General features: G+C 43.2%; 1 long non-coding RNA gene across 1 annotated transcript in view; it reads right to left on the bottom strand.

The window, feature by feature from the left end:
- LOC146349808 (uncharacterized) overlaps positions 1-22,347 on the bottom strand; it is a 294,990-nt gene that overhangs the window by 232,265 nt on the left and 40,378 nt on the right. The window contains exon 2 of the long non-coding RNA XR_014789092.1: positions 21,044-21,116. This is a non-coding gene — a long non-coding RNA (uncharacterized LOC146349808). The remainder of the gene's footprint in view (positions 1-21,043; positions 21,117-22,347) is intronic.

Genomic DNA, 22,347 nt, shown 5'->3' with positions numbered 1-22,347 from the left:
ATAGAAGAATGTTTAGTTTGGCCCTCAGGTTCAACAAAATGCAACCCTGAATTAAGTGACAGAAGGAATGCAGAAGGCAACATATTTCTTGAAGTTCTTATTCTTATTTCAGTATAAAGTTGGGCCATAACACTATGTTCAAGTAATTATGATCTCATTGTAGGCACTAATACCTAGCAATCTTTGATGTGTTTATTGTTTTTTAATCCATTTTAAAATCTCTGTGAACTGTCCACATTCTTCATAAATCATAGGGATGTTAGAGAATTCTGCCACGGATCCCAGGGTGGCCAAATTCACAGAATTCGTGAATCCCAGAATCCATGGCAGAACAGAGCAACCCGCCCCACCACCCCGCGAAAGCCCTGTGAAACGGACCCTGCCTGGCTGGCTGTGGCTCCGGCGGCAGCTCCGGCGGCGGATGAAGCAGCGGTGGCAGTGGCGGAAGCTCCGGGCACTGCCGGGCTGCTTCAGCCGCGAATGGCAGCCATCATAGCGGCCGCCATTTGCATCCCTACGCCGGCCCATGATAGGCTACGTATATATTTACGTAGCCTATCACGGCTAAAGTGGGACACAAATGGCGTCCCCTATGCCATTTGCGTTCCCGCTTTAGCTGTGATAGGCTATGTAAATATTTACATAGCCTATCATGGGCCAGCATAGGGACGCAAATGGCGTCCCCTATGCAGGACGCCATTTGCGTCTGCAGCAGCTCGGTAGCAGCTGGAGGCCCTGCTGCGGGTTGGCCTGGCCAGCGGCTCCACGGACTGGCCGCAGAGCGGAGCTGGCTGGGCAGGATTCCAGGGGGAGGAATGGATCGCCTCCCCCCACCTGCGGACCCCAACAGAGCCATGGAAGGGGGGTTTTGTACACCCCTAGAAATCATACCTGGAATTTGTGTGGATTTTTTTTTATAAAAGCAATATTATAAAGCACCTGAAACTGTCTATTCTTTTCTGCCCTTTGCCTTTCATTATAAAATTACAGATTAGTCATTAACAAAATAAATCATTATGTAATTACAGTTCTTTTCAAATTCTTTGGTAGCACCAGTAATTATGAATGCATTTTAAAATCCTTTGCCCAGCTTTGTTTTCCTTCTGCTGAATCAAAACACAAAGCAAAACAGTTTGGCTCTTAAATTTTTGCCATAACCCTCAAAGGCAGGTACAAAAATACTTTTATTCATTCTCCTAACTTCCAAATTAAAAAGAAATAAAAGGAAAATGCCCGTAGTATTTATTAACTTGGGAAAAAAATATGTGCTACCATTCAATCCTATAAAACATAACAGAAAATTGTACCCTGATCATAGAATAGATGTGCAGTACAATCTTATATGTGTCTACTCAGAAGGAAGCCCCATTGAATTCAATGAAACTTACTCTCATGTGTATAAGGCTGCAGCCTAAAGAAACTTACTCAAATGAATACATTCTCTCTTAAATCTTATTGGTTAAAATAATTTCATAACATTTTATATATTTAAAATAATAAAAACTGTTAATTGTTTTTTGTTGGGTAGGAAAATATGCTTTCACTAGACATAAATACTGCGAGAAAATAACTGACACGTGAGGTAACTGGCATAGCATCAGGGGATTTAAAAATAAAATAAAATGTTGAAATAGAGGAAACTGGCAGTTTGGAAAGCTGAAATGATGTTAATATACAATACATAACTGGAATCACTTTAATAGTAAATATTTCTATTTTCTGTAGGGAGGGGGAAAAAAACGCCTTTGCCTGCTGGCAGAAGGGCAGCAAAAATTCTCTGGCTGTTCCTCCCAAGCCTGCCAGCCATTCTCCTCTGCCAGAGGACAGAGTTGTATGTGCCGTGTGGCCACCCTAAATTGGCAAGCTGCCCTTGGGTGTGGTAGAGGATGCTATCCCATCACCAGTATTGAAATAAGAGCTTTTCTACACATGCCATTGACTGTGTGATCATCATTTCATATTCACAGTTGTTTACAGATTCTTTAGAGAATGTTGCGACCCTCCAGTTTTGCTTCTGTATCTAAAGAGCACTAGTTCAGGCACATTTTTTTTAGTACAGCGAAAGTGTAGCATTATTTGTGAAAGCAAATGAAAATGCTATTTTTCATTGTGTATTTGCGCTATTCTGCTATACCACAGTGCCACCTAGAGGTTATGTAGCAGAAGAGCAACAAAGGAAATGCTCTTTGTGTAGTGCCTGGACAATGAAACTGAAAACATTGTGTAGGAAAGCCCTAAAGATTGTAAATAAATAGCAGTGTCTGTTTTGCTGCTAGGGATGGGATTAAATCCATGGTAATACAGTACAATATCCCCCTCATTGGATGAGCAGTCCCCTAGAACTCCTTGCAGTTTCCTGCACTGCCAAGGTATCTTAAGAAGCCGTGGACCATGAAGGAGAGGATGCTGCTGTGGCTTTTCCCCAAAGCAACATTAGCCTTCAGGAAAGTGGTGTGGGAAAGAAACGAGAGTTCTTCCCGCATGGTCCAACTGTTCTTGTTATGCTGGCTGTGTGGGAAGGAATAGGCAACCCTGGCTATCTTTCTCTGGGTGTAATAATGAAGATGACACACTCCACTTTCTTACCCATAGAATTGCTGGATTTGCATCTGAACAATCCTAAACCATTTTTTTAAAATTGTAGTATGTCTATAAAGATTACATCCAACCAGCATCTGAGTGCTTTACACACAACCTGAACTATGATGCATGCTTTATATGAACATGCTTTATATATGGTTTATTTAGGGATGGCGGAGAATTCCGCCACGGATCTTGGTGAGGCCGAATGCCAGTGCATTCGGCCCCCCGAAATCCATGTTGGAACGAAGCCCCTGCCCCCCCAACCCAAGAAAGACGCATGGAATGGAGCCCCCAACCCACGAAAGGTGCGCGAAACGGAGCACTTACCTGTGCGCTGGCTTGCAAATGGCGGCCACCCTGCGGCCGCCATTCGCTTCCTGATCATAGCTGTGATAGGCTATGTAAATACTTACGTAGCCTATCACAGCTAATGCAGGGATGCCTTTTGTGTCCCTGCGGAGACCGTGATAGGCTATGGAAGTATTTATGTAGCCTATCACGGCAAGCAAAAAAACAACAACGCGTACATGTAGTGGGTGCTATTTTCATTCCCCCCTTTTTTTCCCACCGTAATAGCCTACGTAAATATTTATGTAAGATAAAACAGCGAAAAATAGGGAACGCAAATGGCGGCTGCCGTAGCCGCCACCATTTGCGTACGCTGTTTTTTGTTTTGTTTTTTGGCCTGCCATGATAGGCTACGTAAATACTTACATAGCCTATCACGGCAGCCTGGCTGGACGCAAATGGTGGCCGCTACAGCGGCCGCCATTTGCGGCCGCAGCAGCCCGTCAGCAGCCGGAACTCTGGCTGCGGACGGCCCTGGCCGGCTGCTCCACGGAGCCGCAGCGGAGCCGGCCAGGCAGGATTCCAGGGAGGAGGACCGGATCGCCTCCCCCCCCCATTGAGGATTCCAGGGGGAGGGACAGAGCACCTCCCCCCCCACCGCGAATCACATCTGCGAAAAGTTAAGTGACTTTCGTACATCCCTAGGTTTATTTATACCATGCATGCTTTATAGCTTATAATGACAATTTTCTATAGCTGCAATCCTCTAAAAGTTTACCAGGGCATAAGCCCCCTTGAACACAGTGGGACACAAGCCTGCGTGAATACGTATAGCATTGGACAAAAATATGGATGTAAATTGGACAAATTAAATAACAAGACTGTTATAACAGCAGATAGATAGCTGATCTTCCATAGAATCCAGAATTCCCCAGAGCCCATTAGAAATTTGGTACCAGATACTCCCAATAGTACTTAATTGCAGAGAGAAAGGTGAAAATGTAATCATTACACTGAAGAGCTGTAGGTGATCCTTTCCCCCATTTTTACTAGTGCAGGCTCATGGTCAGCAATTTTCCCAGTGCATCTGGGAAGTGCCAGAGTCAGCCCTATCATGAGGCAGAGTAAGGTGACCGTCTCAGGCTGTCGATTTTGGATGTCGTAAAAGTACATTCTTAGCTATTTAACTGATTATTATTGTCAGGGAGGGGAAAAATATTTACCTACCTGGATATAGTTATCTGACATTAGGGATGTAGGGATTCCCCACTGTGTGTTCTGGTGGGGAATCCGTGGAGGGGGGGGAGGCAATCCGTTCCTCCCCCCTCCCGGAATCCTCCAGAGCAGCTCCGCTCCGCTTGGATTCCAGGGGGGAGGGACTGGCTTGAGGGCGCTTACCTTCCCTCCTGCTAGCCAGAGCTGTTCGCCTCCTCCCTGTCCCTGCCGATTGCCTTTAAAAAAATGTCTTTAAAAAAAAAGGCAATCGGGAGGATGTGCCCATAGACTTATATGCAAATAGAGTCATGAATCTTGCATATAAGTCTATGTGTCCATAGGCTTATACACGAGATTCACCACTCTATTTTGCATATTAAGTCTATGGGCACAACCTGCTGATCTCATGTGCTCATAGATTTCTACGCAAAATAGAGCAGTGACTCTTGCATATAAGCCTATGGACACAGACTTATACGCAAGATTCATGACTCTATTTGCATATAAGTCTATGGGCACATCCCCCCCCCCCCCCGATCACCATTAAAAAAAAAAAAAGACAGTTTTTTTAAAGGCAATCAGCAGGGACAGGGAGGAGGCGAACTGCTCTGGCTGGAAGAAGCAGCCGAGTGCCGTTCCGCCTCCAGTCCTCCTGGAACAGAGGTGAGTAGTCCCAATCCGCAGTGGATTTCTCTGACAGCCCTACCTGACATTAACATCATTATCTGAGGCCCTCCTTCAGGTGCCCCTACCAAATGAGGAGAGGTGGGTGACTACAAGGGAGAGGGTCTTTTTGGTGGTGGCATCCATTTATGGAATGCTCTTCCCATAGAGGCTCATCTGGCACCTATGTTATGACCTTTTCAGTGCAAGATGAAGACCTTTTTATTCTCCCAGGCATTTAGTACAATTTGTACTTTATTTTAGTGCTCTGCTGACACACTTCCTGCCTTTCACAACCTCTTTGTTTCCCTGCGAAAGAGGCAGTCGTTTTTCTGCCTCTTTCGTTGGGTTGTTGAGGTTTTCGGAGAAATTTCTCAGGGTGCAGGCAGGGCTTCAGTGCTTACCTTATTAGAAGGAGGTGGCAAAGGGCTGTGTGTGTGTGCTCCTTCTTTTACCCTCTAGCCAGGACTTCCTCCCTTCAGGTTTCCCTGTGTGCTGCCTGCCGAGTGCCTGAAAGCTGAGTGAGGATTTTGGTTTTGCTTTGTTGTTGAAGAAGAAGTTGTTCTCGCTCAGCTTTCAGGCACTCACTAGGCGGCACACAGGGAAACCTCAAGGGAGGAAGTCCTGGCTAGAGGGTAAATGAAGTCCTGGCTAAAAGGGTAAAAGAAGCCCCAAGGGAGGAAGCCCCAAGGGAGGAAGTCCTGGCTAAGTCTTCTAGGGGACTTTCCAAGAAGCTCAAGCAGCCGGAGAGGCTGCAGGGGCAGAACGGGGAAGGGGGGAACTGCTAAAAGAAAGAGCACACTCACCCCTCTGACACCTCCTCACGCTACGGTAAGCACTGAAGCCCCACACCCAGATAAATATCTCCGAGATTTTCACCCCTTCCCACAATTTCCTGGTGCAGTTTCTTTTTGCTCCTCCCCCTGCCCTCCCCAGTGAATGTTCAAAAATAAATAGGTTGAAAAATTTGGCACACTACTATTTTATTTTGCTTGCCTATAAATGCTGTTAGAATTACCAGAATTTACTGCAGTTCTGACATCAAGCAAAACGTACATAATACACATTAAGCCCTCCATATTTTTTTCATCAACATACCCCTCCCCACATTACATTGTTACTTCCACTTTCACAACAAAGGCAATCTATTTCATTGCTTATATATACGCCTTCTGTTTCAGCTACATTTTAAAGTGGCAACAGTATAAAAGTCATGTAGCTTTTAATTCATGACATGTCGTGCGCATTTTCTGTGTACGTCCTCTAATAAAATCTTGGTTTTATTCTTTGCTGCTGGTTTTTATCTTGGTTTTATTCTGTACTGTTTCGATTCCTTGTTTGAATATTTGTATTTTATGTTTTTTGTTTAGTGTACACCTCTGAGAGAACTTCAGTTACTAGGTGGTTTAAAAGTACAGTCAGGCCACAATCCTATGCATGTTTAGACAGAAAAAAGTCCTGCCCCTCCCAGCATGACTGGCTGAGGAATGCTGGGAGCTGTAGGGCGTTTTTCTATCTAAACAAGCATAGAATTGTGCCCTGAATAAACAAAATATAAATAAATAAATAAGAAGTGCTTGTGGGATATTTTTGCCTCAGGTGCTCAAGTAACTTCACTAGTTACACTAGGCCCCTTCACAGGTTGGGATGCCATTTGCTGCTCCACCTCAGGCAACAAAATGTCTTGGGCTTACCCCAGCTGTTGTACACTAACTCACTACCACATTTGTTTGGTTGTACAGTGGGTAGCACACTCAACGTGGTAACATTTCCAGTTGTTATGTGATTTTTTTCCCCAAAAAAAGCAAAGATGATTTAATTTATTTTACAAACCTGTATTTAGTAGCAACAGTAACAATTTTATGTTTGTTTTTCTTTTAGCTACTGTGCAATGTTTACTACGGGACGCTAATATGCAAGCTCTATAATTTTCTAACAGCATGAAGTCATGATAGTCTTCCCAGGCCAGCTTAGTAAACTATAATTTTGTTTCTATATTAAAAAAAAGTTCAAAGGACAACAGCAGTTTAAACACACATATAGTAAAACAAACTTTAACTTTCTAAACAATCATTCTCCCTTTTGTACAGTGAAGGGGGACGGCTGTTTCCTGCCACAAGGCCTCAAGAGAAGATAAAAGTTTGAACTAAGATAGCCTGGATAAGCATTTGACTCCGTTAAAATAATAGATGTCAAAGATGGCATTACACATAATCCTTATCACCACATTGTCTAAAAGTCCTAACCAACGTTATATAAGATAATATTACAAGACATACACAGAAAACGCACATGACATGTCACAAACAAAAAACTATATGACTTTTGTACTGCTGGCACTTTAAAATGTAGCTGAAACAGAAGATTTATATATAAATAATAAAATAGATTGCCTCCGTTGTGAAAGTGGAAGTAAAGATTTAATGTGTGCGTGTGGGGGGGAGTATGCTGATGCAAAAAACTGAGGGAATGTGTATTATGTATGCATTGTTTGATGTCAGAACTGCAGTAAATTCTGGCAATGCTAATAGCATTTAGTGGCAAACTTCAAGAACTACCAAGTGCTTTTCTCGGTTAATCTCATTTTCAATTTTTCCAAATAAATATTGATATTTACTAAGGCATATTAGTAAACCTTCAATACAAAACTTGGGACAAAGTATTTATAGATATTTATTAGGGATGATGAGAATTTCATTTGGATTTTTTTTTATAAGAGCTTAACAAAATATGCAAATATCTTCATAAATTGGGTGGAAAAAACTTTAGGGTTTTTTGTTTTGTTTTTTTAAATGAATGTGGAAGAAAATGAAACTGACAGATTTCATCCACCCAGGCAGAGGGCTTTGATTACAGTGCTTAGGTCATAATAGTTCAGTTTTGAATCCCTGTGTATTCAACCACATTTGTGATGCTGAATTAAGGTTGCCATCTGTTTTTTTCTGACAAGCTCCTCATCTTTAACAATTGTATGTACAAACTAGGTAAGTAGAACATAGTCCTCTCCAATCTGGGAATACTTGTACCTATTGAATTTGGCCAGTGCAGGTGTGTGAGAATTTTGTTCAGCTCATTTTTATTAAGAACCTACAACATTTGCAAATTTCTTCATAAACAGGATGGAAAGAATTTGAGATTTTAGACATTTAAATGTGGGAGACAGTGAAACTGACATATCCATTCATCCCTATTATGTATTAATAAATGTCAAGAATGTCCAAATGCCTTCAAGAAATGATCTAATGTATTCTCATTTAATGGAAAACACCAAAGCATAATGGTCAAATTATGCCTAACATTCACTGAGGTGGTAAACCTGTATCTCTTCAGACTGCAGGTGGTGGCTCTTACGAATGAACACTCTCTTATGAAAAAACCGTCCTGCACTGCACATAGACAACTAGCATGTCGCGAATAAGGCTAGACTAGAGTGTTTCTCTTGACATCTAATTTTCTATATGGATGGTATTTTTGTATGGAGTAATGTAAAAAACTACAGACTAAATGGTACAGCCCAAACACAGGTAGTATCCTGTGATAACTAGGATCATGAGCTTGTAATACACTTCCAAATCACTTTTTGCATTAAATCATGCTAGGGTGCAATCCTATGCACATAGGTGGCCGCCTCCAAACTCGGAGGCGACTGCCTATCCAATGCAGGGCAGGAGAAGCACGGAGGGGATAGTTCCTTCCGCGCTCCTCCTGCCCTGCATTTTTGGCTAGGCAGCCGCTTTCGGCTGTCTAGCCGCGGGACGGCAGAGCGGGGGAGGAGGCTGCTATATGAAACATTGGATGTGTCGTACCGGCATTTCCACCCTCCCCACCCTGGAACGCTACGTTTCGGCTACTCCGCGGAGCACAAGGCAGCACAGAAGGGGGGAAGGTTGGTCCTCCAGGAACTGACCTTGGAGTGTGGGCTCCAAGGTCCATTCCTGGAAAACAAGATACCCTATGGCTGTCTAGCCACTGACTAGTAGCCATAGGATTGCTCCCTTAAGGGTGCAATCCTATGCATGTTTAGACAGAAAAAAGTCCTACAAGTCCCAGCATTCCCCAGCCAGCAGTGCTGCCTGGGGAATGCTGGGAGTTGTAGGACTTTTTTCTGTCTAAACATGCATAGGATTGTGCCCTTAATTTTGCTGCACCAAAAAAAGAAAAGGTAACACAAATTCTAGCAACTTATTTTAAACATTACACAGAAATATCTGCCATAAAGCTACAAAAAGAGGAAGGCATAAATGTGTAACCTAATGGAGCTCCTTAATCATAGCAATGCATTTTGACACTCAACAGTACCCATTTAGAGAATGGCTGCAATTATAAATGATACAATATTAAGTGTTTTTTATATTTTTCATTAATTGTTTTGTCGAGCTGTCTTTAATCATTAAGAAAGTATGCATATTTTAGCACTATTTATTATTTTTATTGCATATTTCAGTGTGCAAAGCATCTACTATGTATGTTCCTTATAGCCCCTAGAAACAAGCCTATAAGCGAGGCCCGTATTACTGTCCTCATATTACAGGTAGGGATGTGCAAATCAGCAACATCCAAACTTGCCAAAGTTCTCCAAATTCCTGTAACGTTGCATCAATGGACCCTTTACGGCTGCCACATACGCAACATTACCTACCCGGAAGCGCCCGAGCTGCCAGATTTGTGCACAGTGGTGGCTTGCTAGGGAGCATGGGGCATCTGTGGCTTTGTCGGGCTCTCACCAGGCTGTGACAAAGCTCGCACAGCACCCTAAACAGGGGCAGGCAGCGGCAGTGGTTCAGCAAGTGCCTGATAAAGCCGGGTGCGGGTGAGTCTGCCCATCCCTTATTGCGAGGGTTTTTTCTTTTCTTTTCACATGAAAATCCATGTGTATTTTTGTGCATATTTTCCCAAATGTATGTATCTATTGTGTGCATCTTTGATATGTACACTTTCTTCTCTCATTAATTAAAGTTAGGGATGTTAGAGAATTCCGCCATGGATCCCAGGGGGGCCGAATTCCAGTGAATTCGCCCCCCCGGAATCCGTGGCGAAACGGAGCCCCCCACCCCTCCACCCTGCGAAAGCCCCGTGAAACGGAGCCTACCTGGCTGCGGCTCCAGCTCCGGCGGTGGCAGGGGTGGCAGCTCCGGCTGCTGCCGGGCTGCTGCTGGGCTGCTGCGGACGCAAATGGCGTCCTGAGTAGGGGACGCCATTTGCGTCCCTATAGTAGCCCTTGATGGGCTACGTAAATATTTACGTAGACTATGACAGCTAAAGTGGGAATGCAAATGGCGTAGGGGACGCCATTTGCGTTCCCGTTTTAGCCGTGATAGGCTACTTAAATATTTACGTAGCCTATCACGGATAAAATGGGAATGAAAATGGCGTAGGGGACGCCATGTGCGTCCCTGCTTTAGCCATGATAGACTACGTAAATATTTACGTAGCCTATCACAGGCTACCATAGGGATGCAAATGGCATCTGCTACTCAGGACGCCATTTGCGTCCGCACCAGCCCGGCAGCGGCTGGAGGCCCCGCTGTGGGTTGGCCCGGCCGGCAGCTCCACAGCCCGGCCGTGGAGGGGAGCCAGCCGGGCAGGATTCTGGGGGGGAGGAATGGATTACCTCCCCCCCCGTCAAGAATTCTGGGGGGAGGAACAGATTGCCTCCCCCCACCTGCGGAACCCGGCGGAGCCAGGTAAGCGGGGTTTCGTACACCCCTAATTAAAGTGTATATGTGCATACTTTTCAGAAGTTCACATTTTTTCATGAGCATTTTTCAAATGTACACATGCTGTTGAACACATATTTGGTGTCCACAAACCATATTGTAAGCTCAGAAATGTATGGACTTCAACCGTCGATTGTGTCTGAGTCTGTGTTCAGTCTGGAAGGTGCAAACTGGGTCAATCCTGATCGAAAACAAACTGCAATGAATTTCTGATACATCCCTAATTACAGGTGAGTGAGTGTATACACATGCTAATGCTGATGGATATTGGCTTGCCTAGGCCACCTGGTGAAGTCTAGTTTGAAATAGGGATGTCCCATGTTTTTAACTATGCTAGATCATCTCACAATGTTATATGATTAACTGCCAACCTTCTCCTTTTTAAAAATAAAAACCTGAAACATGAACAATTTGCTATTTATTGAGTAAACAGGTTATTTTATTCACACACAAATACACCCTTATCCCATGAAAAAAAGAAACATAAAGTAATGTAGAAGTATTACATTGTAAAAAGCCATACATTCTCGTATTCAGTTCTCTAAAAATAAATAAATAAATAAAAAGTTTGATGTTGTTTGCAATAAAAATCACAACGTTTATACCATGAAATTCAGCTACCCAATTCAAATCAGCATAGGCCATTAAACTGATTCGTTTCCATGGTGAATAATTTAATTAAAAGCAACAATTTTCCTTTAAACGTTACAGTTGTTTCAGTAGGACCTACAGTTTAAGACAGCCAAGATAAGCAGCAGTTTCAAACTTCTACAACACTTCGGAAGTCCCAAGCCAAGAACTACTTATTTATACATCTTCACCAAACACAAAGTAAGCAGGTATCAACAGCACAATATGATTTCTGTTCAGTTAAAAGCAAAGGATGTAATTGTATCCTTCACATAAAATTGACATATTGGTAGATAATATGGCCAATCAGAATTTCAACCTGGTCCCGATAAACATCTCCACAAAGGGCAGGGAGGGAAGGTAATCAAACAAGATGTAAGCAGCCCAGACATCTTTTGTTCCTTGATAAATATTTGACTTTGTCTTTTGTGATAAAGTCTGCTGCCTGCAATTCAGCCCCAGAAAGAGGCTGTCGTTTTGGTAGAGAAAACATTTAATTAAGATCATTGTCGATTTTGCAGCCCCCTATGTGCAAAAGGAAAAAGGCAAGAAAGCAGGGAGGAGGAGGAGGTGACCAAGCCCCCTGCCCCCAGTTGTAAACAGTGAAAAACAAACATTATGCAGGCTTCGAAGCAAGGAAACATGAGCCCCCTTGCTGGTAAGTGATGGGGAGGAAGTTATCTCCCAGCGATTCACACAGCCAGAAGGATGTGGGAAGATAGGCAAGTAGCCTGCAGAACCACAACCATTGATGGAAGAAAGAATGAAAATGCACTTTAAACATGTGGTTTTTTTTGAGAGAGAAGGAAAGGAAAATAATGGAGCACAAATATATTTTAGTAAAGTTGCTGGCAAACAGCTACAAAACCATTTTATTTCCCTTTTACTGGTGCATGGCTGAATAATCCAGAATTTCAAATTAAACCTAGCCCAAGACATTTTGCTTTCCCAAGATAATGGAAGAGGTGTCCCTGGGACCCCTACAAGGTAGGGATGTCGGAGAAATCCTCCACGGACCACAATGAGGTCAGATTCTATTGAATCTGCCCCCCTGAAGTCCGTGGAGGATCGTATCTCCTACGTTCGCCTCCCCTGCGAAGTCCTCGCTGGAGGATCCTGCCTGCTGCCGGCTCCGAAGCTCCAGCGATATGGCCACCATAGCCGTATCACTGGCTGGACTGATGGACTGCGGACGCAAATGGTGTCCGCTACGCCATTTGTGTCCCTGCTCTTTGACTTGATAGGCTATGTAAATCTTTACGTAGCCTATTGCATGAAAAAACAGGGACGCAAATGGTATATTTGCATCCCTGTTCCTTCACACAATAGGCTACGTAAAGATTTACATAGCCTATCATGTCAAAGAGCAGGGATGCAAATGGCGTCCGCTACGCTGGACGCCATTTGCGTCCGCAGTTCATCAGTCCAGCCAGCGATACGGCAATGGCGGCCATATCGCTGGGGCTTTGGAGCCGGCTGGCAGCTCCGCGGAATCACCGTGGAGCGGAGCCAGCTGGCGAGGATTCTGGGGGGAGGGACGGATTGCCTCCCCCCCCCCCGCAGTAATTCATAGATCCCTACTACAAGGTCCCAATCTCTCAGGTGTTCATGAGCAGAGGGTTGCATAACATTGAAAGGAATCCTGGGATGGGAGAAGCAGGGATGCGAAAGCTTGGTTTGCCTCGCTCCCGTTTTCGTTTGTGACTTGCTTTTCTTTTTAAATTGAATGGGGAAGGTACACATTTTGAACAGGAAAAGTGCACATTTCCATGCATATTTTTCAAAAGCATGTACTTCCCCACTCCCTCCATTGGCTAATGTGTGAAAATCCTCTTCTTTTTTAAACATTCTTTGAATGCAACCACAAGTTCAGGAATGTGCAAGCTTTTCCAAAAAATCTGCTCCCATTCGGAGTTGCAAACGAGGCAATTTCTGATGATTTTTGAACTGAAACAACATTATTTCACACCTCTAAGAGATCCTGGGTGTACCTCTTCACTTCTTAAAAGGTTACAGCTTCATTCTGCAGCTTAGCTTATGCGGGCAATTGGAGAAGCCCCTGTTTTAAACGTATTTTGGCACTTCCTGTAAACCTAATGCAATTTAACCTAGTTCCTGCAGTTAAGGCCTCCAACAGCAACGTATTGCACAGGGTCCTGCGAGTGTACTAAAAAATAAAATGCAGGAAAATAAGGCCACCTTTAATACATAAAAACAGTCCACTTCCAAAATTTGACACTCATGCTTCTTTAGGCAGGCTCCAAAAGAAGGAAACACTAGAGATTTCGTATGAGGCTTTTAACCTATCACTAACACTTTGCACTAAGTCACGGTGCACATTTGCAAATGCTGAATGGTGATTCCTGTTGGTGGATCACAAAATGTACTGTGAGAACGAATTAGGCTGTTTCCACCTATATTACACTAAAAGTGGGTTTGTTTTGGTTTTGCATTTTGAGGACAAAAACTCAAGCTGGCTACAACATGCATTAGATTTAAAAATGGTACTCTTTCGTTTTCTATCCGAGATAAGCAACATCCACAAAGAGTGGGAAACAATCAGAGGCATTTTTAAAAAGTATGTGAAAATGACCAAGTCAATAGTTCATACAAAGATGGATCAGCATTGCTTAGCCCCCTTCAGAGCTTCAGAGGTTGCAAATCTCTTGTGAGACAGACAGTGTATTCCACACAGTATATCTTTGCTCATATCTAGACATGGGAGTGATTCTCCCATGCTATTAAAAAGTAAGAAAAATAAAGTGTGAAAAGAACACAAAAGAGATGAACTCCCAAACTCTTAAGAGCTTGCTTCTAAGTTATTTTGTTTTATGAGATCCTGATAAATTATGCCACTATGTACAATTTATTGAATGAGAAGCACACAGATCATTAAAAAAAATATCACTGAGTGCTTATGCTAAACTTTGGCTATATATACCTACCTGGGAGCAAGCCCCATTGAATTCTAGGAGTTATTTTGGAGTAGACATGTATAGGATTGCACTATTTTAGAAATAGACTGAGCGTGTTATATTCTACCATCACTGAGCTCACAATAGGTTTTACACAGAAAAGGTTAGTAATTGGAATTGCTATAGACAGATCTTTTGATGTGCATCTTAAATCCAGGACTTAAGATTCAGACTTCCTTTTGTTGCACATATATTTCGGAAGGAATAACAGCATAGACTAATTTCCATTTTACAATTTGTATAAATTTCACAACAAAGGAAGCAATAAACAAAACCAAAGCGCAATGGGATTAATCCAAGATTATCTCAATTGATCTTCCCCAGAAGTGGAGGGAAACCAAACTCCCTTAAGAGCACTCAGTGTGATAATGAATAGCAAAGAATGGCTTGAGTTTAGCACCAGCCTAAGGCTGACAATAAGAAATTATGTTGAATGTTGGACACAAATGTAAAAGGATAAACGCTGAAGGCTTTTGGCACTTGAGAGGTACTTCCTGGAGTCTTATCTTCACCTCAACAGCACTGCTGCTATAAACAAAGTTGATTGTGACACTGAAACTTAGCCATAAGAATTCCCCGAGATACTCAGTGGAAACTTGAAAGATATTTTATATTGTATTTGCATAACTCCCAGAAAAATAAATAACAAAATATGCATGCCAAGTAAGTTTACTTGTATTTATGTATTATTGTATTATATCTTAAATTGAGATGGAGTGTGAAGCATTTCATCTATCATTCTGAGTGTGTAAGAACAATGTATGGATATGTAGTCAGGCTTTAAAGGACATTTGTTACTCAAAATCACAGAAAGCTTTCAGTAAAGTTCAAGAATAGGGACAATAAAGCATACAATTGCATATGTATGCTGAGATGTTCAAAACCACTTGAAGAAAATATCAGCCTGAGCAGCCTTTTAAGAGACTTAAAAGAACATAAAATGAGGCAAGGATAGAAAGAGAAGGAGTTTTCTAAAATAAGAACAACTTAAAATAACAACAACTAGGGGGTGTGCACAGAGGTAGGGGGGATTGCTTCAGAATCCATGTCTGAACTTTGGATAGTGTGTTGCTTCAATTTGGCACTTCAGACTGACATCTCGCTTTGGTTCGGATCCAAAGTGGAGTTCCACTTCATTTCATTTTCCAAAGCTTCTGATGTCTCCACATTGACTATAATGGGGGAATCTACAAATGGCTATAACTTTTTAAAAAATGTATTGGCAGAATTCAGGATCATGTTTTGAGGGGATGAAGCCTCCCAAATTTCAGACAAATTGGTGCAGGATGTGTGCAAGGAGCCTTTAAAGTATGCAGGTGTTTTGTTTTTTTAAGGATGCCCTACCTTCTCTGTAGTTATGTGGGCAATCCCTACATGAACATGACATACAGTACAGAGGTGCACCTGGGTATTTTCCCTGCAGATATTCAGAAGAATAGATGCAGGGGTTAAGGAATTCTGATGATTGAAAAACTGTACGAGGCTTTGTGTGTGTCGGATGGGGGGACTGATTACAACGCCTCTGCTGCCTCCCAGAAACTGCCTTGGGGGCAATATGACCTTTGCCAAGCTCCTGTTTCATTGTTGATGGATTGGTTGATAATTTATTGAAATCTGAAAGTGTATACTAACGTAGAGTCAACTTGCAAAGAGCGCTGAAAACACCGGAACAACTTCTAGTATGTTACTTCCAAGTCCCTCCCAAGAGCATTGTGATTGGTGGAGAGCCCTGTATTACAGACATTCCCTGATCGGAGCCTAGAGTTTTCATTCACAAAACTCCTCTCCCTTCGCTCCCCTGCCCCACCTAGTGTTAACCTTTTATGGAGGGCTTGCCTGTTGGAAGTTCAAAATTCTATCGATTTTAGGGTTACAAGAAAATGAAACTGACCAACCCTCCAAAGTGGGTCCAAAGATTCTGGAACAGCCTATGTTGCTTCAGACCCATTAGGATAAGAGCTACTTCACTTCTGAGAGAGTTCAAATACCTCTGAAACTGGCACATCCCAAAGAGCAAGTAAGTGATTCCAACATTGTGGTAGTATTGCAGCCTAGAAGCTGACTTAGGGACAGTTGATATGTTCAGCTGAATCAAGCAGTTAATGTGTTCCTCCTGGACTGTACCATTTCAAGCTTCAGCTGGGGGAATTCACATGTTTGAATGTACCTCCATCCAAAAACAACTCCTTGTACATACAAAACTAGCATGTACATACAAAGTTAGCTAGACAGGTTTGTCATTCATTCATTCATTTCATTTCTATACCACCCAATAGCTGAAGATCTCTGGGAGGTTCACAAAAATTAAAACAAAACACAGGATAAAACTATATAAAATATAAAAGTATTAAAACCACAATATAACAATACAATCAGAATAAAACCTAGCAGCAATGCACAGATTTAAAATACAGATTTAAACACCAAAGCTAAAAGACTTGGATGCTAAAATGCCTGGGAGAATAAAAAGGTCTTCACCTGGCGCTGGAAGGAATACAATGTAGGCACCAGGCGCGAACCTCTCTAGGGAGCTCATTCCACAGCTAGGGTGCCACAGCAGAAAAGGCCCTCTTCCTGGTAGCCACCAGCCTCACTTCCTTTGGCAGGGGCTCACTGAGAAGGACCACTGAGGATGATCTTAGGGTCTGGGCAGGCACATATGGGAGGAGGCAATCCTTCAGATAAACTGACCCCAAGCTGTGAAGCACTTTCAATGTTAATATTTGCACTTTGAATCGGGCCTGGAAATAGACTGGCAGCCAATGCAGCTGTAAAAGTTACGGCATAATGTGATCTCGTTGGCCAGTCCCTGTTAACAATCTTGCTGCCCTATTTTGGACTAGCTGAAGTTTCCAGACTGTTTTCAAAGGCAGCCCCACGTATAACACATTGCAGTAATCCAGACAAGAAGTTATCAGGGCATGGGTAATGAGAGCCAGTGTGGTGTAGTGGCTAGAGTGCTCCACTGGGTGTTGGGAGATCCAGGTTCTAGTCCCCACTCAGTCATGGAAGCTCACTGGGCGACTTTGGGCCAGTCACAGACTCTCAGTCCAACCTACCTCACAGGGTTGTTGTTGTGAGGACAAAATGGAGAGGAGGAGGAGGATGTAAGCCGCCTTGGGTTCCTTGCAAGAGGAAAAAAGGCGGGGTATAAATGCAATAAATAAATAAATAAATAAACTGTAGCTAGGCTATCTCTGTCCAGATAAAGGCGTAGTTGGAATACCAGCCTAAGCTGATAAAAAGTGCTCCGTGCCACCAAGTCCATCTGTGCCTCAAGTGACAGTTCTGGGTCCAAGAGCACCCCCAAACTATGAACTTGGTCCTTTAGGGGGAGTGCAACCCCTTCCAGAGCAGGTTGAATATCACCTAGCCAGGAAGACGAACCACCCAGTAACAGTACCTCCATCTTGTCTGGATCGAGTTTCAGTTTATTGGCCTTCATCCAGTCCATTACTGTGTCCAGGCACTGATTCAGAACAGCCACTGCTAGGGATATCAGAGAATTCCACCACAGATCTCAGTGAGGCCAAATGCCAGTGCACTCAGCCCCCCGAAATCCATGGCGGAACAAAGCCCCCCGCCACCCCACCCCACGAAAGGCGCGCAAAATGGAGCACTTACCTGCTGCCATTCTCGCTGCTTTGCGAATGATGGCCATGTCTGCGACCACCATTTGCTTCTTCATTATAGCCATGATAGGCTACGTAAATAATTACGTAGCCTATCATGGCTAACACAGGGACTCCATTTGCGTCCCTGCGGAGGCCATGATAGGCTACGTAAGTATTTACGTAGCCTATCACAGCAAAAAAAAAAGGAACGCAAATGGCGGCTGCCGTAGCCGCCGCCATTTGCATTCCCTTTTTTTTGCCATGATAGGCTGTAAAAATATTTACGTAGCCTATTGTGGCAAAAGACAGGGGCACAAATGGCAGCCACTATGCCATTTGCGCCCCTGTCTTTTGCCGTGATAGGCTACGTAAATATTTACATAGCCTATCATGGCAAAAAAAAAAAGGGAACGCAAATGGCGGCCGCCATAGCCGCCATTTGCATTCCTTTTTTTTTTTTTTGCTGTGATAGGCTATGTAAATACTTATGTAGCCTATCACGGCAAAATACAGGGATGCAAATGGCAGCAGCAATGGTGGCCACCATTTGTGTCCCTGTGCAGGCTGCCCAGCAGCCGGATGTTGGGCTGTGGCCGGGGAGAATTTCAGGGGGAGGGACGGAGCGCCTCACTCCCACCGCGAATGTCACCCTTCGAAAAGGTAACTGACTTTCGTACATCCCTAGCCACTGCCTCACCTGGGTTTGATGAGAAAGAGAGATAGAGCTGGGTGCCATCTGTATATTGATGGCACCTCTGCCCACACCTCTGGATAACCTCCCCCAGTGGTTTCATGTAGATGTTGAACAGCATGGGGGATAAAATAGAGCCCTGTGGAACCCCTTGCCACAACTGCCATGGTGCAGAGCAAAGCAATAACCCCCAGCACCACCTTCAGCCCTGCCATTTCCCTTATATCTTAATTTTCTATGAGAAGGATTCCACCCTCCATGAGCAAATACTCAAACATGCAACACTCCACCTGCAGTCTGAAGTGGTGTAGGCAGATAAAGCTTAACATTTTAATTCAATAATTTCAGTAGAAAGGCTGGGTGTCTAAAAGTCCATTCCATTGGCAATGTAATAACATGTAGGAAACAAAGGCTACTAGATACAAAATATAAAATCAGGAGTAGATATATATGTACTACATACACTAAAGAGGGGCAGGTTGTGCAGAAAAGAACCTTTCAGACCTGTGACCAATGTTATCAAAAGAAAATCATTTCTCAAGGTTACCTGCACTGCCTGCTGTGGTTGACCTTCCTGGGATATGTCTAAAAACAAGCCCTCATTTTCTGACATGTCTGGCATTCTGTTGTGAAGATCCTCAAACTAACTGAATGTCTGTTTTACTCATTAGTTAAGGATAGAAACAACAGGGTCATTTTCTTCTAGTTAATAATAGACTTGCCAAATTGTGATTTTAAGTTACTTGGGGGGATCTTCATGATAATGGATGAGAAAGGCATTACAGCATTATCTAGATTTTCATGGAATCGGCTTTGGTCTGTCAGGGAGACATGAAGCAAGAAAAGACAAGTGTACAATACCTTTAAAATCTGCTTTTCACGGGTCACACAGTGTTTGGAAGCAACATATTTCCAGATGGGTGGAGGGAGTAGAACTGAATGTCATCAACCAGGCAGGTGCTGCTCAACCAATGAGAGAGGCTTGTTTCCCACTCCTGTCCAGGCTCTCCCCTCCAGCTATCACATTGTTATCCCTGACAGCATCTGAAGGCTCCCCATGAGAGCACCTCACCAGCGCAATTTTGCCCCATTCCAGCCAACAGTCAGGGAGTTAGAGCTCCCACCCCCTTTCTCCTTTTCCAGGGAGTTAATATAGGGATCTAGCTGCTTCACCCATTGACAGTCTGCAGCCTGTGTTGCCCAGTCATAAAACACCAGTTACACACTTCCAGGGAGTAAATGCAGTTATCTAGCTGCTTCACCTATTCTCAGTCTGCAGCCTCTGTTGCCTGCTTTCCCATTGAAAGTGTCTTTTTCCCACTGAGAAAATCAGAGTGGTGCTGTTTCAAGTACTAGCTATCTAGCTAGGCCAGGAGCGGGACTCTGCAGCCTCAGTATTTCACTGTATTGATAGGGTGATACAGTGAAAACTACAGAATGCAGGAGAGGGAGGAGATGAGGCACCAGCAGAGGCAGCAGCAGCAGCAGCAGAGAAGCAGCGCCCCTTAAAAATAACATGCCTGCTTCCCTCCGCAGCCCCCCTTTCTATGCTCAGTGATATGTAAGGAGACAACCAGTTACTTCCCCAACCTGGCGCCCTCGAAAAAAAAGGGATATGGAGCAAATTAAATTAAAAATTGGACGGGGGCAATCAGCTGTTCCCTTATTTCCGAGTAGGGATGCTGAGCTTGTGTTCACCCTTTGGTGGGGTTCTGGTCTTTGCTTAAGTGCAGTTAAGGGCAATGAGTTCCCCAAATCCCCACAGCCATTCCACAAAGCAGGGATGCAGGAGGAAATAAAGGGGGCAGCCCACCTATCATGATGTAACAGCAGAACACACACACCCCCCAAAAAAACTCATAAGAAGCTGCATTTAATTCAGGGATATGGGGGCACACTGCACTGGAAGGGGAGGAAGCTGGCTTAAAGGAAAAATGCGGCACAAAACGCCTCTGAAAAAGCTGCGGGTTTCAGGCAGGTTTGCCGCAGAGTGCCACGGCATCATGTGTGCCTAACAACTTTAAGCCATGGCAGCATCAGAGAAAACTTCTCATGTAGACAGGCCGCCAGCCAGTGATGGACTCAGTTAGGATAGGCTTTGACTGGTCAGAGTACAAGTACATTTTTTGGCAAGTAGAGGAAGTCTGGAAGGTTTGGATAGGCCAAGGTGTGGGATCAATAAAAAATTCAGGTCAGAATATTGAACCAAGGCCGAAACAAACAGACAGACAGGCACAGACAAACAATCAAGTGTGCAGGTAAAATACCTGAAGGTTATGAATTCTGGTTAAAACAATGTGTGCATCACAATATAAAGATCAATAGCAAATGATACATAGGTGAGAGTCAGTATTGTATAGTGATTGGACTTTGAACATAGAGACCTGGGTTCAAATCCCATGATGCTCAGTGGGTGACCTTAAGGAAGTCACGCTTTCTCAGTCTGGTGCACCTGACAGTTTGTTGTGGTGATAAAAGGAGATAATCCCCATGTACAGCTCCTCAGGAGAAGGGCAGGATAGGCACATGAGAAATAAATAAATAATCCAAATAAGGAACTTTGACATTTTCTGCCTATTTCACAAGAAACCATTGGACAATAAACACAAGCCTTGAAAACCTTCCTTGAGCTACCCAGTAATAACAGAGCTGTGCCAAACAACTTACCATTTGTGCAGTATTTCTGATGGTTAAATAGGACCGTTGTGTCACCAGCTACATAGTGAAAATCCCCGAAGACCTAGAAAATGAAGGTAATAAAAAGGAGTTAAAAATCCATGCATGTTTCTAAGCTTGATCCAAAGGTTGCTAATTTTATTGGATTTTTGTTTGGATATCTATTTTCAAGACTTCAATAAAAAGCTGGTTTCAAAGCTCAAGCAATTACTTCCATTAGTAATATCAGGAATACTGTGCCTGTAAAAGCCAACATACTTAGGGACATGAAACATTTGGTCCTTTATTTGTTCATATGCCAAGTTTTGCATTCACAACCACCCTCCAACCTCCCTGCCCTCAACCTCAACCCTGACCTGATCATGCTGTGTAGAAATAAAGAGTAATTCATTCCTCACTCTAGCCTACTCTTGGGCCTCTCCTCTGAACAAAGATTATTCACAGTAAACAGTTATTATTTCTATGCTCAAGCGATATATAATCAGCAGAATATAATTCTAAAGCCATTACACCAATTTTCTCATTTGGCCATTCCAAAAATAGCCTGTTCTGACACATAAACAAAATGGAGACCCCCTCCCCCAAAGAAATAAACAAACCTGCTGCTGATGAAAAGATAATTCACAGAAATAAAAACTAAGCATTCAAATTATTCTGTGCAAACTAACAATAATTATATTCTTAACTCTGAATTTGGAATATGATTCCAAATTGATGGGATATTATTTGGAATATGTTATTATATTCATTGCCATATGCATTCAAATTACTTGTGCACACAATAATTATATCCATAAGGGTGATTTTGGAATACAAGGATTGAATATTATATGGAATAGTGTTCTTATATTAATTGCCACAAGGTGCAGTGGTGACCTAGTCTAGCTAATATTTTAAAGGGATTAGACCAGGGTGGGAAATCTGCTGACCTTCAGATGTTGCTGGGTACAGTTCCCATCATCCCTAACCATTGAACATGCTGTCTGGAGCTGATGGAAGTTGAGTTGAAGGAAGTTGAGTTGAACATCTGGAGGGCCACAGGTTCCCCATACCTGCGTTAGACAAATTCATGGACATTATGTTTTTCAATGGTTCCTGTTGGCACCAAAGAGAACTTAAATCCAGGGCTAATAGCAGCTTAGGGGAAGCCATTTTTAACAGGAGTCTGGAGGGACAGGTTAATTCCACTCTCCCCATGCACTGTGGTCCTGATCTTGATTGCTCCCCCTTGCCTGCTATTTATTTCATGCAGCTAGAAGTCATTTCCGTGCAGCATAGCCCTAAATGGAAGCTCT

The sequence above is a fragment of the Heloderma suspectum genome, chromosome 3 (genome assembly GCF_057233095.1).
Source record: "Heloderma suspectum isolate Gila_16-S chromosome 3, 16-S_ref, whole genome shotgun sequence".
Lineage (NCBI taxonomy): Eukaryota > Metazoa > Chordata > Lepidosauria > Squamata > Helodermatidae > Heloderma > Heloderma suspectum.
The sequence above is the reverse complement of the archived record's forward strand: the minus strand, read 5'-3'. Positions and strand labels throughout refer to the sequence as shown.